Raw genomic sequence first — 14,539 nt, 5'->3', positions numbered from 1 at the left:
ACCTCATATAGTGCCAGCCACTCCCAAACTCTTTATGTAGCTGAGGCTGGCCATAAAGTCCTTATCTTGAAGCTGGGTGGTGGCATACAACTTTAATCCCAACACTTAGGAGGCAGAGGCAGGTGGATCTCTGTAAGTTCAAGGCCAGCCTGGTCTACAGAAAGTGTTCCAGGACTGGCTCCAAAGCTACACAGCAAAACCCTCTCTTGAAAAACCAAGGGAAAAAATTTCTGATCCTTTTGCCTCTGCCTCCTAAGTGCTGGGATGACAGGTATGCACCACCATGCCCAGCTTGAAATTCCTTTAATAAATAAAAAAGTGTGTGTTAGGGGCAAGGACACGGTCATCAAAGGATAAGTTCTCTATTTCTCTGCCATGTGAGTCCCAGGGATTGACCTCAAATCATCAGACTTGGTGGGAAACACTTTAAATTGCCTGAGAGTTTATCATTTGGGAAAATGGAATATAGTTTTGTTTACAGGTGGTGGCTTCCAAGGTGGCCTAGGGACTAGCATTAATGATACATAAAGATGGCAGTAAGAACAGCACCCCATGTTCTGAGGGCAGAAGATAACTTGGATGAGAAATCCCCAATTGTTGAAGTCCAACTTTGTGGTACCAGAGAGACTTTGGCACTGAGCTAGTGATGATAAAGAGACATGTTTGTGAATTTAGCAAGCACCTCCTCTTCCTCCTCATTTGCCCTTTGTCTCTTTGGTTCTGCACGTGTATTCGAACTCATGTCTCCTCACGTGGCGATGCTCTTTTTCAACTTCTCTGTCGTCTTGGTTTCTCTCCTTCAATGCATCAGCGGCATCCCTTTGCTCAGGGTGAGGGACTGATCTGGTAGACTTCTCTGGACGGCCTTCATGATGCAGCTATCCCCCCTCCCCAATGTGACTTGGTAAGTTACCTGCCTGCCTTATTTTAAATGCAGTGACACTTAGTGTTTGCTGTGGCTCCCTGCTTGGGTTTTAGGGTTTCTCTTCTGGGAGGTACTAGCATGGACATTACCGGTACCACAGGTGCACTGAATATGCCCGTCAGCAACACTCAGACCCACAGGATGAAATACTACTTAGCACTGCATTCATTTATAACTGTCACAATTTTCTAATTTTTGCTTGTCTCTTTACATAGCCCTGCCTATTTTGAAACTCATTATATAGACCAATCTGACTTCAAACTCAGAGATCTGCCTGCCTCTGCCTTCCTCAGTGTAGGGAATAAAGGTGTTGACTATCACACCTGGCTCTCCCGTCTGTGTTTTGCTAACACTTACTGTTTCTTTTTACTACGGATTCTGACTCCCAGGGTATTGTCTGGCAGACTTGTGAGACTTTGTGCTGTGTCAGCGGCCCGTGGGTCCTTGCCCTTGAGTTTGTGTTCCCATGCACTGCTGCTTCTTTGTCCCTAAAACCCCTGCAAACCTGGCATGATTTAATTTTCAAAATTATTTAATATGTGTGAGTGTTTGCCTGAATGTGTGTGTGTGTGTGTGTGTGTGTGTGTGTATACACTTTGTGTGTGCCTTGTCCTTAGAGGCCAGAGAGCGTCGGATGCTCTGAAACTGGAGTTACAAATGAGGCTAAGGATGCTGGGAACCCAACCCAGTTCTTCACTGCTTATTTCTTTGCCACGAACTCTCACCTTTGTGTATCTGACCTCCTTGTTCTCCCGGCCACCCTCTACTCCACTGCCTCTCTGTTTGAGCTCTGACACTGCTTTCCTGACCAGTAACGATCATATTTGCCGTCCTTCCATGCTGCAGACCAGAAGAGTAAGCCAGTCAGGAAAGTGCTTATCCTATAAAGCTGAGGACCTGAATTTGGATCCAGCCTCCATGGAGAGAGCCAGGTGTGGCAGCATGTCTCAGTAATCACTTAATCGCTAGCACTATGGGGCAGAGACAGGAGAGTCCCTGGCACTTACTGGCCAGCTAATTAAATCAGTTGAGCACTAAAAGATTCTGTTGCACAAACAAATAAGATGGCCACAAGTGATCCAAGGACACCTTTAGCCTCTGCCTGCAAGTGTACATACGGACGAACTCATTTGTCCCCACACAAAGATCTTGCTATTAAATTTTAAGGAAACAGCTACTTCTGCACTAATTCTCATTTTATATTGAAATGTGCAGTTTCTCAGAAACAGAACTGTAGTGGTGCTCTGATCTCAAAATCCCCCTATCTTCACTCACCAGCCCCCCCCCCCAACCATGAGCGGTCAGGTCTGGGGTTAGCATGGTGGTAGAATAATAGTGGGGTCTTCCTGTTAACTGGCCCTCTTCTGGGTTGGTGTCAAACACTGCAGAGAGACACCTGCTGGCCAAAACGTAGTATTGTGTGGTGTTCTCTTCTGGAATTTGTCATAGGGACCTTAAGCTTTTTATGTGGCTATGTTTTATACTAGAATGTACTGAAGTTTTCCTGCCTAAGCCCCTCATACATACTTGCCGTTTGTAGCTCACATCTGATGAACTAAGAAGTATTCACATCTTAGAATTTGGTTCAAGGGGTAGAGATGTAATGGAGGACAGGATTTGATGATAAAATCCTCGTCCTGTGCTTCCTGCATGGATAGGGGGGCTGCAAAATACCGTGCACTCATTGTTTCTCAGACTTGGGTCTTTTAAAGGATTGTGAAAGGGGTAACTTGCTTCTCCCAGACAAGTTAGAGCTTCCCTTTTTAGATGGCTTAGTTTTATTACATGAGAGGTGCATTTGGTCCTGTTTACAAACTTTGCAATGGAAAAGTAAAGCCAGAGACAAGGGGAGCTGGCTCAGTGATTAAGAGCACATGTTGCTAAAGAGGACACTCGCTTGCTTCCCAACACCCATAAGGCTGCTCACAACCACCCTAACTTCAGCTCCAGGAGATCTGATGCCCTCTTCTCACCTCCTTAGGCGTGAGATGTGCACGTGGTGCACATATATACGTGCAGGCAAAGTACTCATACATAGGAAATAATCAAAAATCAAAACAAATTCTTAGAAAAAGAAATCCAAGGTACGGATACTTTGCTTCAGAGCTCCAATCAGGGCATCTTGGTGGTTCTGTGCAATGCTTATCTGGGGAAAGAGTCACTGAGTGTGGAGGCAGGCTGGCTTCAAAAGACATAACAAAATACATAATTGCATGCTTTGAAGGCTATACTATGTCCAGAACAAATTTTAAGGACTGTTCATGTACAAAATGGTCTTTTAATTTAAATAAAGCAGTAGTAACCCATCTATCTCCCTTTGGTAGATATTCGAAAGCTGATAGGTAACTGTTAAGAGCCTTGGACTGGAATATTTCTCTTTTTGCTCAGGCATAAGATTTTTCACCTGTTTGCTAACTTGTCTTTGTTTAGATTTCTGCTCCTAGATGAAGGGCAGTTGGGAGGAAACCACTAGAATGTGTGTGTCCGTCCCTGTAGCCAGCAACTCTGAGCAAGCAAGACTTGGAGCTCAGTGTGGGTCTACCTGCCGAGCATCCTCATGATGTCTCTGTCCCTCTTTTTTTTCAGTAGGTAAGCTCCGTGTCACAGGACAGAATTGCAGTGGCTTCAGAGAGTGACAGAACTGGGCAAACAGCTGTCGACTTAAGGGAATAAATCAAGCAGCATCTGGGAACATAAAATAATTGAGGTTTTGTAACCTCAAATATGAAGGATGTTTATTTTAAAATAGGTTTTATATCTTTCTGGCTATTGTCCTGTGGATGTTCCTTTTGTCAAGGCACCTGGATTGATCTGAAGATCGAGAAAAGCCTGTGTCAGGCAGCCAAGCTTAACTGAGACTAGAAGGGGGCTAAACAGGAGGAGGTGAAATAGTGTGTTTGAAGCAGTGTGTTCAGAAGGCTGGTTTTGAACCAGGGGCTGACATCCTAAGCGTCTGTTCAGATAGTGTGCATATTAATTGTGTTCAGCAAATAGCCAGTGTTACTGCCAGGCCCCAGGTGAGGTGCTGCCAAAGCTGCAGCAGGAAGTTGTTGCATTTGTGTTGGGAGTTTTGATCTGCTTTGCCTTTTCTGGATTTACGTGGCAAAGAAAATCATGTTAGGCTAGGGAGATAGCTCAGTCACTGATCCCGCTATGCAGGCATGAGGACCCCAGTTCATATCTTGGCACCCATGTGAAGTTAGATTTAAGTACATGTCTGTAGCCGTAGCACTGAGTGTTGAGAAACAGAGATAGGATTTCTGAGGCTCTAGGGCCAGCCAGTATGTCCAGTTCATGAACTCCTGGTTAAATGAGAGCCCTGAACCCAAGATAGGTGTCCAAGTAACTGAGAAAGGCATCTGATGTCAACCATTAGCTTCCCCATGTGTGTGCACACACATACACACAAAACAGTAACTAGTTCTCAAAGGTAGTAATGGTGTTACATTTGGGAGTCATACGTACTCAGCATTAGTTGAAAACATAAGGCTAGGCTCTACTGCTGTTCAGTTTAATGCTCACAAGATCGGGAAGCCCAGGTGAGCATAGGCTTAAATATACTTTCCTATCCTTGTTGAGAATGATGGGACAATCAGAGCCTCATTGGAATCTCAGACTAATTGGGTCTAAGTAATATTGAAGCAGAGGAAGAGACCTGGTCAGTCATCCTCATCAAGTTAGATCATGAAACCCAATACATGGGCAAGTTCAAAAGAACTGCCATACATGATATGGGCTGCCTGTGCTTGCTTCGGCTTTGCCAGGGCATAAATTTCATTTTTCAGTTTCAAATATTGAAGCAATGTTTGCAGTTTTAAGGGGCTTCTCCTTTTACATTAGGGGTATAATAGAATAATACAATGACCCACGCTCTCTGCATTTGGGAGCACTTTAATAATTTTGGTGTTTCAAGCTCTAAAGTGAATACTTGAAAATTGTACTCCACGTTTAATCATCAGATAAAGTAATATAATTAGGAGTACCTTCCCCAGATGAAGTGCTTGTGTGCAGCAAGGTGTCACTGGATCAGCACCTCACACCTGAGGTGTTGCTGTGTCAGGGATTAGGAAGATAAGAGATGGACATACAAGCACTGGGTCATTGTGTGTGTATATGTGTGTACATTTATGCACAATGTTTTGTTGTAGCTGCTTTTTACACCAACAGATACTGTGGAAGGGCTACAGTTTCTCATTTTTGCTGTCGTGATTTTTTGTTTTTTGTGTATTTGTTTTGTTATAGTAACCATCCTGAAAGGTGGGAAGCAGTAGCCTGCTGTGGTTTGTTTTGTTTGGAGACAGGGGCTGGTTTGCTCTGCCTCCTAGTGCTGGGACTGAAGGGGTGCTCTCCCTCACACAGCTCACACTGTGGTTTTGATTTGCATTTTCTTGCAAACCAGCAATGTTGAGAATCCTTGTGTGCATCATGGTCATGTTTGTATGTCATTGTTGGAGAGATGCCAGCTTTAGAGATGGCACCCATGTGTGCTCGGTGAGACTGTCAGAGGTCTCCTCTCCAGCCCCGCCTCCTGTGCCCTGCTGAGCGTCATCACTTGCTCTGATCCCATTTGTCTGATTTCGCTTTTATTCCTTGTGCTTCTGTCATGTTCAAGAAATCTCCTGCCTAGATGCAGTGACAAAGATCTAGCTTCCCTTCGATTTTCTCCAAATAACTTAGTACATTCAGGGTTTAAATTTAAGTCTTTAGTCCATTCATGTACGTTTTTAATTTTAAAAATTACTTGTATGTATTTATGTGTATGAGTATGCACTTCTGCATACACAGGCAGTACAGGCCATGTGTGGAGGTCAGAAGATGGCTCACAGGGGTAGGTGCTGTCTGGTCCTGGAAATGGAGCTCAGGTTATGAGTGACAGCAGGCACCTTTCCCACTGAGCCACCTCACCAGCTCTTGGAGCACATCATTTCACAGGGTGTTAAGGTAGATTCAGTTTTATTATTTTCCATCTTCTTGATACTGTATATTGAGGAGCCTGTTCTTTCGTATGTCTGGGTGTCCTTGTCGAGATCAATTGACTCTACGCATAGGTTTATTTTCCCACTGGATCCGTCTGTTCTACTGATGTTACCATACTGCTTTAATCCCTGTAGCTTCATGGTGTATTTAGAAGTCAAGTCGTATTGTTCCTTCCTTATTTTTTCTTGAGTCTCTTTGGACTGTTGCGATTCTTTATTGTTCTTAAGAATTTGAGGATACATTTTGCTGAACATTGTGACCAGGATTTATTTTTCTGTTTTCAAACATTATTTATTTTGTGAGTGTCCGCTCACATCCTAGTTCACTGGTTTTTCCACTTTGCCAGCTTGAGGGCAGGAAGGACAGAGGCCCACCCTTATCCTCCAACAATGAAGGCTTTGTGAGCTACTTTCAAACCTGGAACAACTTCCTCCTTTAACAAAAGCTCCTCCCTTAAATGTTCCCGGTCCTCCCAGCTCTGCCCTCTTCCTTAACTCTAAAATAACTGCCCTCATTTCTGTATTCTAGGGAGACCTCAGCGAGATCCTTAAAACAAGCAAAACCTGCGGCTACAGAGTTGGTAGCCGTGCTGTTTTCCCTGGCATATATGCAGGGGTTTTACGATGGAGGTTTCTGTTGTTGTTTTGTGTTGAGACAGAGTCTTACGGGGACCTCAGGCTAGACTCAAATTCACTATGTAGCCAAGGGTGACTATAAACCTTTGATCCTCCTGCCCCCACATCCCAATAAGTGGATTACAGGCTTGTGGCACCACGCCTAGTTTTATTTACTGGGAATTGAACCTTGGCAAGTGTTCTAACAGCTGAGCCATGTCCCCAGCCCCTGGTGCAGTTTTAAATGTGTTAATAAATTATGTTTGCAGAAGAAACCTTTTTTTTGTATTTGATTCTCGCCACATTTGAGGTTTCCCCCCCTCGGCTCAGGTTGTCTTGAAAAGAATGCTCCCGCTGGGCTCAGGAAGCAGGCAGGGTAAGGGGACAGGAGGAAAGAGTAGCAGGGCCAGGAAAGCCCTCGCGTGCTATTGCCCTTGCCGCAAGCGCCGACTGCTCGTGCAAACATCACTGCTCTCCCAAGGGTGTCTTTCTCAGAAGCAGATTGGCTGTATTAGTACACAACTGAATCATCTTTTTATTTTTTGAAACCACAGTGTATGTTCCAGACCATGTCAAATGTACTGGTGTCAGACACACTGAGTACTTTATAGAAGTGAACAGCTCAGTCTGTTCGTTAAGAGAAACAGCCTTCAGATACCTAAACATCATTTTAATGATGAACTGTAAAGTCATCTTTCCTGCCTCTTCTGTGAATTAAGTCATATGTAAACAGTATTAGTCAAGGAGGATTTTACTTTAATGGTGCTGTCTGAACTGTATGTTCTAAAATGAGAATAACTTTTAATTTTTAATTCACCTAGAAACTATTTGGAAAAATAAAAAGGAAGCGTCACACAACACAGTCACTGCAGTTAAGCCCCAGATTTCATTCAAGTGTTTCATACATTTAAAAATACCCTAAGTTGCTGGGCGGTGGTGGCACACGCTTTTAATCCCAGCACTCGGGAGGCAGAGGCAGGTGGATCTCTGTGAGTTCGAGACCAGCCTGGTCTACAAGAGCTAGTTCCAGGACAGGCTGCAAAGCCACAGAGAAACCATGTCTCGAAAAACAAAACAAAATGCCCTAAGCTATTCTGAAATTTAATCCTCCATGTTACAATGTGTAAACCATCCACATATATTAATTTTAATAACTTTGCTCATTTTTCCCCAGAAGGTACTTGTGTGGTAGAAGCCTGCAGTTATAGTTACATGTCAGGTGAGCACCCGAGTACTGCCTCCATTTGTTAGTTGCACTGACTACTTTAGCTCACACAATGGAAGAAGGGCTGTATCGTAGCTGTTTACTTAGCATTCGTGCTAGGTTCTTTGACTGGGAGAAGCAGCTTAAAGGAAAAAGGAACTACTTTGTCTCACAGATGAAAGGGACACAGTCCTCAAATCTGCAAGAGCTAGTGCACATACAGGGTGGAGCCACCCTTCACAGCAACCCCCTTCCTCCAGCTAGGCCCCACCTTTTAAAGGCCCCACAGTTTGTCAGAACATCTCTATCAAGTATTCATTAAGCATTCAGCATAGGAGCCTGTAGGGTGGCATTTCATATCCAAATTATAACCTTTAAATAGCAATTTGAGTGGTGTTTAAAAAGTAAGGTTCCTACTCAAGTCTGAGTCCTAGGACTCAAGCTGCCAACAGCAGTGTTGATTCTTACTGTCTGTATAGACTTTGTTATAAAAGCACGCTAAGTAACCTGAGCGGAAACAAGGAGGATCGATGGGAAAATGCTGTGCCTCATGTCTAATGTTTTCCTGAATTCTGGCTGCCTATGCATCACACTGTTTAGACCTCCATTCTTTCTCTGAGTCTGTTTGAAGCTGGTGAGGCCCCTAGTGAGGCGCTCCTGGGGCTCCACACTACAACCGACTCCTTCTCTTGTGGTTTTTTTCTGTTTTGACTTTTGTTTGTTTTTGTTTTTTCGAGACAGGATTTTTCTGTAGTTTGGAGCCTGCCCTGGAACTAAGCGTTTATAGACCAGGCCAACTTTGAACTCACAGAGATCCACCTGCTCTATCTCCCCAGTGCTGGGATTAAAGGCGAGCACTGCCACCACCGCCAGGCTTGTGTTGTGATTTAAATAAGAATCAATTAGTGGAGAAATGTGAATCTGCTTGTTGCATTGCAGTGGGCTTTTTGTTTTGTTTTGTTTTGTTTTTCTGCGGCACAGAGGAAGATGGATATTCTGTTGCTCTTTTAGGGAGCTTTGTGGTGTGCCCTAGGGCGTTAAACAGGAGGAAGTGAGACTTGGGGGTAGGTAGTTCATGTTTCCTGTCTCCCAGTGTCCTCACGGTTGTGATCCTGATGCCCTGCAACAAAGAGCATGGCTTGATATGCCAAACTCCATGTCTCATTGCAGGCAACTGACTTAATGTTTGTGGTGTTTGTCTGTAAAACAAATACTTCCGGTGTCTAATTTATGGGTCTGCTGAGCGGATTGAGGGGGTTAATGGTGTATACAATGTATAAAACATGCTGTGGCACATGATAAACAGTGTTTGATAGCTGCTATTACTGTAATTAATCTTGTTTAACAATTAACAATTAACCCTATGTAATGGATTTGAAGTAGGTTTTTATTGTTGGGTTTTTTGTTTTTTTGTTTTTTGTTTTTTTAAGCTTCATTCTTTCTTAACCCCGCAGGGAGAATAGATACAGGGTGACTGACGGAATAATGACTTACAAGATACCTTTAGGATCATCATTTAGCATAGTGTAAACACATCTTGGTTTATGGATTAGTTCCCATGATAAGAAGGATGGCATAGTTCCAATTCAAATTAAATTTACGTGTGATCCGCCCACTTCATTTCAAGCATCATTTCCTAATGGACCAGTTTCTTTCCCAGAAAGGATCTTTTTTTGGTAATTTTTTGGTTTTTCGAGTCGGTGTTTTTCTGTGTAGCCCTGGCTGTCCTGGAACCCACTCTGTAGACCAGGCTGGCCTTGTCGAACTCAGAGTTCTGCCTCTGCATTCTGAATGCTAGAATGAAAGGTATATGCCCACACTGCTTGGCAGAGTACGTGCCACACACATGTAGTTACATAATTGTGATTAACTCTTGCGTTTTTCTAAAAGTGCTGCCTACAGCACAAATGGGTTACTGCATGCTTTGAAACCCCTCCGTTAGATCACAGACTAGTGTCCCAGGGACCCAAAGGAGCAGGCTGGAGTTGTTCTCCCAAGCTCGCCTGCAGGCAGAACTGGAAGTCTACCACTGAGCACTCACACACTTTTATTATATAAAACAGTTTTTAAATTTAATTGTTTTTGTTCATATTCTTCCTTCCCTCTAAGATCTCCTCTCCCTCCCTACTCACCCAACTTGAAATTCTTCCTCAAAAAATAAAGAAAAATCTGGTAGAAACCCCACCCCCCAAAAAACCCAGAAAGCAAAATAGACCACCACCCAAAAAGAAGAGAGGAAAGGAAAAAGAAAAAAAAAACCGCCAATTTATAAACAAATGAAAATACACAGAAAAGTTGAGGAGTTCATTATATATTGGTCAACTAATCACATGCTTTAAATGTCACCAGTTAATCAGTTAATTTTGGTATGCCGAAGTTCATGTGCTCAATTTTTAAAAGACCTTATTAATATTACTCTAGTTCAATTTGCTTTTGGCAGATGTGTAGTGTTGAAATGGGTAAGAATGATAAGATTGGATCCATTGATCATTCTCATAAGTAATTTAAAATTATTAGCAATGCTAATAACTAAAGGTTTTTCAGATTAAAATCCCTAACTCCTTCTTCTAAAGAGTCTTTTTTCGGAGGACAAGACCTGAAGAATCAGATGCTTTCCTGGGCTGCCCGAGGCTCTGGCCTGTGCCTGTTGAGCCAGCCCCATGCCTGTGGGAATTTCAATGCCGTTCATTGTCGGACACCACAAGGCTGACTACACTGCATGACACCATTCTGAACCCTGCCCCTGTTCTCGCCATCTGAGTCACTGGACAGACCAGATAGCTACTTCTCTGCAGTATTGACCAGCTTCTTACCAAGCTTACCACACAGAAGCGTTCCCAGATTGCTTTGCACACATCCTGGTCACACACGTGGCCACTCAGCAGACCTAACCTGCCTTTGGTCAGTCTTCCTGCAGTCTGATTATCCTGGTACAGGGTGTGTATCCAACACAGTACCTTTCTGCTGAACTGGGAGGAATTTGGTCACTGTTCCCCTCTCTTCCTGATAACTTTTCCAGCCATGTTCTTGTCAAGTCCATGTATAGGAAGTAGGCACACATCTGCATATTAATTCTCTCTTCTCCTAAGAACAGTCATCAATCACAAAAACGTACTGTGTGGTTAACTCAGGAAGTTTCCCAGCTTAAACCTCCTTACATTTGCATGTAGGCAAATGAAGCTCATCCTTAGCATGTTTCCCCACCGATGTGCTCCACAGATGCACACCTGCTCTTCACCACTGTTCACACAGCAGCATGCACACATCTGAGTGAAGCCAGCTCTGTGGACTAGCCTGGGTCCCTGACAGTCATTAGAAGCACTGCTCCTAAGGGAAGACAACTCCAGTCCTAAGCCAACAGGTAATAATAATCTTTCTTTCAAATCATTGGTTGTTATTCCCTTACTGTGCCTAATTTATGTTTAAAGTTTACCTTGGGCACATACAGTGTGTAGTGGGGTTCTGTGCTAGCCGAGGTTTCAGGTAGCCTCTGAGGGTCTCAGAATGTATCCCGTGATTAAGGCAGACATTTTAAATGCTCTTAACTGTGCTAGAATGTTTCCTCATTACTTTCCGGACAAAACTAAGCATCAGAATCATAGGGAAATAGACAGTTGCTGAAAATAATGATTTAAGCATGGATTTGAAAATGCCGGATCATTCAATACCCGTGTGTATTTCTGATACAGGAATATAAAGTTTCCTACTGATTTTATTGATTTAAAATGTGTGTTTATTTGAAGTGACAGTTGATTTTGGAGCCCTGTGTCTTCCCAAGTCCAAGCTGGTGGCCCTGGGTAGACTTCGGCATCCATCTCCTCTCACTTTAACCATTTTTTTGCACATACACTTGACATATAGCAGTTTTTTCCCCAGGTGAGACATGTCTTTAAAACCAGAAAACAGCACCCAAAAGACAAGAAAGGACTTTCATGTTTCTTTGTTGGCGGAAGCTTAGAAATAACCAACTCTTAGAGATGGTGTTTCGATCTTTGCTCTCTAGCCTGACGTGGTATTAAGATCTTTTGATTAATGATTGCCTAACATGAAGTTCTCATTTCCCTTTGAGTTTCTGATAATGTGTACATAAGCCTGCGGCTTGTAATATGCATGCCTCACACTACAACCATGTACCAGTTAAGAACACAGGCACGTCCTGAAAAAGGTGTCAGGTGATTCCCTTTTTTGTAGGTGACAGGGCCTGCTTTGCAAATGAAGACAGTCTGGTATCCCTGAGCAGTCATACTGTGTGGGTCTGTTTCGGGGTAAGGAGCCTGTCCTTAGCAGAAAGGCTGTTACATAGTGCAGGGTTTCATAGATTAACATATCAGGAAATAAAAATTAGTTGAGATATAATGAACTCTCATGCATCAAGATGATGTTCGCATCAAGAAACATACTTTAACATGTTTCTAAAATGACTGTAAACTCATGCTAAGGATAAGGCTGACTAGGGATGCAGGTAGAGATGGTGTTTGTGTTCACACCTGTTGGAGGTGTGACTGAACTCTGAAGCTCATTGTAGAACGTAGGATGTTTGTCTGAGGTTTAACCTGACATGGCTTTAAAAAAAGCGTAGACATACCTCACTCTGAGACATAAAGGCATACATAGATAAAGTTTAAAGAAGTGTCAAAGGGGTTGGCTGTCCTACCTGAGGTATGGTGTGTTCGAACAGGAGTAAATCAGAAGGGCTGTGTCTTGTGGTTGCTGCGTCAGCCTAGGGTGCTCTGCTGCCGTTGGTAGTGTGCAGTGCATCTTCACCTGAGATGTTATTTGGGGAATGGAAAGGATTCCATTGGGTGCTAATATAAAATATGAGAATCTTTATTCTGACACAGCCAAATTAAACTATTAGGCAAAATACTGGCAGCACCCCCACCAAAAAAGAAAAGGAAAAGCTGGATCAGCTAGCAGTACAAAGTGAAGAGTTAGCTTCCTCCCTGTTTGTGTCAGGATGTCCCCGTAGACAGTGATCCGGAAACACAAAGGGGCATGCGAAGACCTGTCCATGTTTTCTCAGTTGGGCTCCTCATTCAGAAGTACCTATGGGAACATATAGAATAAGTTAAAACCCTTTTGTAATGGAGAAGCTTTCATACTTAATATTGTATAACATTCTGAGTCCATGTTGTGAAGATGAAATTTCCCCAGCATATTGGTCTAAAATAACTGGTGATGATGGAGGAGAGATGTTGGGAAAGTCGAAGGTTTCTAGATGGTCACAGACTTGTTGAAATTAAGATGAAGCAAAGATAAGAAATGCAGAGGTGGAGCTGGAGCTGGAGCCGTGGCTTAGCGGCTGAGAGTGTTGACTGCTCTAGGGGTCTGTGGTCCCCTTGACCTCTAAAGACACCTGTCTCCATGAGGTACACATGAACTCACGCATAAAACATTTTACCCCTCCAGCAGGGGGGTGGGCTCAGCACAGGTAACGCAGTCACTCTGCCTGGAGGTGTCCTCATGTGAAGTGACGGAAGTGTGTGCAGTCAGCTGTTGAGTTCTGTAGATAGGAAGGATGGTCGTCACACCTCAGAGTATAGGAGAATCACCCAGAATGCTTAACTGAAGAGCACACTTCTGGGTCCCACAGAGGCAGTCTAGACGCAGGTGGTTCAAAAACACATTGAAATATTTGTTTAAAAGGATCAGTTACACACAACTCTTCTGTTAGTGTTAGTTTTTCATGTCTTATTGGTCACCAAGTAAATCAAAAATTAACATTACTTTTATATATATATATATATATATATATATATATATATATATATATATATAATTTTACCACTCTTTGGTAGAATTTGCCACCTCTACAGAGCCTCCAAACAGGGCCCTTGTTCTCTTAGCCTAAGAGTGTGCATACCTTGCCCGTACCTGCATCTGACTCCCAGGCGGTCATATAAAGAGAGCAAGCCTGGCATTGGTGTGGGATTCGTTGGTAAATTGCTGGTGTCGACATCATAATTCTTTTTCGCCTGGTGGAGGAGCCAGATCTCCTGTGGTTGGCTGTGGTTTCCTCTGGGCTAGGGAGAGTGCCGCGGGAACAACGAACCCTGTCTAGTTTTGACTCTCCTGGGCTGTAGTGCATCCTGCGTCTTCTGAGATGGCCTGTGAGAGGCTTACCCGAAAGTTGGCAAATCAGACTTACACACGCCTCTGTCTCCTGGAGCCAATGGCTTGCTCAGACCACATATATTACCCTGTGTGATTTCATTCATCAAGGGGATCCCCATCTTCAGCAGAACACAGCCTCGAGTCGACTCTGGCTTCTCCAGAAAAGGAAGTGCACACAGCTTGCCCCCAGAAGAATTCAAGGTGTCCCGGGTAAGCAGAAACAGAGGAATCCTCTCCTAGTTTCCTCTGGGTGGATTGGGGGTTTTAGGGAACTGAGTCTTTTAGGAAGAGCTCCGAGCTGCTTTCCTTGGGTTTCCTACACAGCTGCTGTTCAGCATGTCTGTCTCGCCCTCTTCGTGTGTAACCCAGCCTCTTCGAGCTGTCCTTTCAGTTTCAGATTATAAATTACAGTATTCTTCTTTTTGTTCTGTAGCTGAAATTTCTTTAATAGTCACAGTTGCTAAGTTACTAATTACGCCTAGGGTTCCTGGTTCTAAACCAGAGCCCACATTTTCAGGAAGTGCTTTCACAAGTAGGCAGAGGAGAAACCTCCCTGCTCTTGCTTTATGAAACAGTGATGGTAACATGTCTGTCAGGCGTCCCTGTCTCAGAGGCCAACCTCAGAAATAACCACCCTGCTGGATGTCAGGAAGCCAAGATCTCTATTCCCCATTTGTTGATGTGTTTTCTGTGGTCCAAGCCTGC

At 43.6% G+C, this 14,539-nt stretch overlaps 1 long non-coding RNA gene across 3 annotated transcripts; it reads right to left on the bottom strand.

Moving 5' to 3' along the window:
• Window positions 1-12,526: 12,526 nt before the first annotated feature.
• Window positions 12,527-14,244, bottom strand: LOC146889445 (uncharacterized). 3 transcript variants are annotated; one of them, XR_014999880.2, is made up of 4 exons: window positions 13,920-14,243; window positions 13,595-13,838; window positions 13,106-13,223; window positions 12,527-12,766 (listed from the first exon to the last, which is right to left on the bottom strand). It is a non-coding gene; the product is annotated as an uncharacterized LOC146889445 (long non-coding RNA). The 3 variants fall into 3 exon arrangements; XR_014999879.2 differs by having other exon boundaries at window positions 13,584-14,244; XR_014999878.2 differs by having other exon boundaries at window positions 13,595-14,236.
• Window positions 14,245-14,539: the final 295 nt, after the last annotated feature.

Source organism: Myodes glareolus, chromosome 25 (genome assembly GCF_982192425.1).
Source record: "Myodes glareolus chromosome 25, mMyoGla1.1, whole genome shotgun sequence".
Taxonomy (NCBI): Eukaryota; Metazoa; Chordata; class Mammalia; order Rodentia; family Cricetidae; genus Myodes; species Myodes glareolus.
This window is presented reverse-complemented; position numbering and strand designations above follow the sequence as displayed.